The following is a 4110-nucleotide window of genomic DNA, read 5'->3' as shown; positions in this document are numbered from 1 at the left end:
GTGCCAAACTTGGTGGGTGTCAAATTAGCTAGCCCGTGATGGCGAGCTATCTACTCAGAATATTGCAAAATGTGCTTTTGCCGAAAAGCTATTTTAAAATCTGACACCGCGATTGCATAAAGGAGTTCTGTATCTATAATTCTTAAAATAATTGTTATGTTTTCTGTGAACGTTTATCGTGAGTAATTTAGTAAATTCACCGGAAGTTTTCGGTATGTTTGCTAGTTCTGAACGTCACATGCTAATGTAAAAAGCTGGTTTTTGATATAAATATGAACTTGATTGAACAAAACAGCATGTATTGTATAACATAATGTCCTAGGAGTGTCATCTGATGAAGATCATCAAAGGTTAGTGCTGCATTTAGCTGTGGTTTTGTTTTTTGTGACATTATATGCTAGCTTGAAAAATGGGTGTGTGATTATTTCTGGCTGGGTACTCTCCTGACATAATCTAATGTTTTGCTTTCGTTGTAAAGCCTTTTTGAAATCGGACAATGTGGTTAGATAAAGGAGCGTCTTGTCTTTAAAATGGTGTAAAATAGTCATATGTTTGAGAAATTGAAGTAATAGCATTTTGAAGGTATTTGAATATCGCGCCACTCGATTCCACTGGCTGTTGAGTAGGTGGGACGATTTCGTCCCACATACCCTAGAGAGGTTAACTAGAAAGTCGGGCACCACGAAAGAGTGTTTATAGAGCTGTTATCTTCCGAATAAACTCTGAAAGACCTAGTAATATTTTACATCAATAGCAGTGAATATTAGTCGTCACCTTATTTCAGTCTCATCTGAAAGTTGTAAATTCTTGGTTATCTTCACGAACCCTGGCTAACAAGTTGAATCAGCAATACAAAATTGGGTTTAATTAGTTATTTCCTAAATACCTAACTAATCACACAGAGTTACATATACACAGAATGCAAATTATCTCCTGGTGGACGGAACCTATATGATGGCTTGTTACACAAAGAGAGGGAGTTGGGCTTGAATGAAAGAGCGGGAAGGCTGAGGAACAAAGGGAGAAGCTAAGCTTTCGTAAATACAGTATCTTATGCATTCTAAATTACCACCCATTTGGAAAAAGAAAATGCAATAAATATTTACTCTGAGCTGCGCTTCGGTAGGTTGGTCGTAGATGCTGGCCGGGTTGGCCAACAGATCTTCCTGTCCTCGGAAGAATGTCTCTGGTGGTAAATTGGATACGTGGTGGTATCTTTGTCTGTCATCTTTTTCGCCAGAACCGCTGGACTGATTGGAACCAAATTTTGTATATATTTTAGGACTCTAGCTCAAACATGTTATTACATGTAGAGTCTTGACAGTGTCATTACATGTAGAGTCTTGACAGTGTCATTACATGTAGAGTCTTGGCAGTGTCATTACATGTTGAGTCTTGGCAGTGTCATTACATGTTGAGTCTTGGCAGTGTCATTACATGTTGAGTCTTGGCAGTGTCATTACATGTTGAGTCTTGGCAGTGTCATTACATGTTGAGTCTTGGCAGTGTCATTACATGTTGAGTCTTGGCAGTGTCATTACATGTTGAGTCTTGGCAGTGTCATTACATATTGAGTCTTAACAGTGTCATTACATGTTGAGACTTAACAGTGTCATTACATGTTGAGTCTTAACAGTGTCATTACATGTTGAGTCTTAACAGTGTCATTACATGTTGAGTCTTGGCAGTGTCATTACATGTTGAGTCTTGGCAGTGTCATTACATGTTGAGTCTTGGCAGTGTCATTACATGTTGAGTCTTGGCAGTGTCATTACATGTTGAGTCTTGGCAGTGTCATTACATGTTGAGTCTTAACAGCGTCATTACATGTTGAGTCTTAACAGCGTCATTACATGTTGAGTCTTAACCTCCCTGGGCAAGGTAGGACGCTTGCGCCCCACCTAGTCAACAGCCAGTGGAATCGCATCGAGCGAAATACAAATACCTCATAAATGCTCTAACTTCAATTTCTCAAACATGACTATTTTACACCATTTTATAGATACACCTCTCCTGAATCGAACCACGTTGTCCGATTTCAAAAAGGCTTTACAGCAAAAGCAAAACATTAAATTATGTTAGGAGAGTACCCAGCCCAAAAAAATCACACTGCCATTTTCAAAGCAAGTAGCATGCATCACAAATACCCCAAAACACAGCTAAATGCAGCACTAACCTTTGACAATCTTCATCAGATGACACTCCTAGGACATCATGTTACACAATACATGCATTTTTTGTTCGATAAAGTTCATATTTATATATAAAAACAGCATTTTACATCGGCGCGTGATGTTCAGAAAATATTTTCCCTCAAATGCTTCCGGTGAATCAGCGCTACAATTTACAAAATTACTATGCGAAAACATTGTTCAAATGTAATATTGTCATTCAAAGAATTATAGATTAACATCTCGTGAATGCAACCACATTGCCAGATTTAAAAATAACTTTACTGGGAAATCACACTTTGCAATAAACGAGGTGGTATGCTCAGAAAAATAGGCTAGGCGATACAGGTTAGCACCATCTTGGAACCATCTAAAATCAAATATACTATTGTAAATATTCCCTTACCTTTGATTATCTTCATCAGAAGGCACTTCCAGGAATCCCAGGTCCACAACAAATGTAGTTTTCTTCGAAAAAGTTAATAATTTATGTCCCAATAGCTCCTTCTTGTTAGCGCGTTCCGAAGGCTACTCATAATGTACTGAAGCGCGCGAGATTTGTCGTCACGAATGTGCAAAAAATATATATTTACGTTCGTTCAAACATGTCAAACGTTGTATAACATAAATCTTTAGGGCTTTTTTCAACCAGAGCTTCAATAATATTCAAGGCGGGCGATTGCATTGTCTTAATAAACGTTTTGGAATGAGAGGGTACCCATGGGCGCCCGCATCATAGTAGTAATGGCCCTTCCCCTATGACCAACTTTCCAAGCCTCTCTTTCGGTCAGTTTCTACCATAGAAGACTCAAACCACTTTGTAAAGACTGTTGATATCTAGTGGAAGCCTTAGGAAGTGCTAAATGAATCCTAACTCACGTTGTGTTTCATAGGCAAAGTGTTGAAGGTGATTCCACAAATCAGATTTCCACTTCCTGCATGGAATCTTCTCAGGTTTTGGCCTGCCATATGAGTTCTGTTATACTCACAGACACCATTCAAACAGTTTTAGAAACGTTAGCGTGTTTTCTATCCAAATCTACTAATTATATGCATATTCTAGTTACTGGGCAGGAGTAGTAACCAGATTAAATCGGGTATGTTTTTTATCCAGACGTGCAAATACTGCCCCCTATCCCCAACAGGTTAAATTGCATTTAAATTGAATAACAATTCCATGTGAATCTGATAACTATAATGTGTAGACTTCCCCAGATACAGTTTATGTCATCCTGTCATCAGTCATAATGTCTTAGATGACAACTGAACAGACATCATATTCATTAACTTCTATAGGGTAGGGGGCAGTATTTTGACGTCTGGATGAAAGGCGTGCTGCCTGCCTGCTACTCAGGCTCAGAAGGTAGGATATGCATATTATTAGTAGATTTGGATAGAAAACACTCTGAAGTTTCTAAAACTGTTTGAATGATGTCTGTGAGTATAACAGAACGCATATGGCAGGCAAAAACCTGAGAAAAATCGAACCAGGAAGTGTGGAAATCTGAGGTTTGTAGTTTTTCAAGTGATTGCCTATACAGTATACAGTGACTTAGGGTTCATTTTGCACTTCCTACGGCTTCCACTAGATGTCAACAGTCTTTAGAATGTTGTTTCATGTTTCTACATGAAAACCAAAAACATTTGTCATAAGAAACTAGCTCCCTGGTATACAGAAAATACCCGAGCTCTGAAGCAAGCTTCCAGAAAATTGGAACGGAAATGACGCCACACCAAACTGGAAGTCTTCCGACTAGCTTGGAAAGACAGTACCGTGCAGTATCGAAGAGCCCTCACTGCTGCTCGACCATCCTATTTTTCCAACTTAATTGAGGAAAATAAGAACAACCCAAAATGTATTTTTGATACAGTCGCAAAGCTAACTAAAAGCAGCATTCCCCAAGAGACGATGGCTTTCACTTCAGCAGTGATAAATTCA

The sequence above is a fragment of the Salmo salar genome, chromosome 14, assembly GCF_965601325.2.
Source record: "Salmo salar chromosome 14, fSalSal1, whole genome shotgun sequence".
Lineage (NCBI taxonomy): Eukaryota > Metazoa > Chordata > Actinopteri > Salmoniformes > Salmonidae > Salmo > Salmo salar.
Note: the sequence above shows the minus strand (reverse complement) of the source record.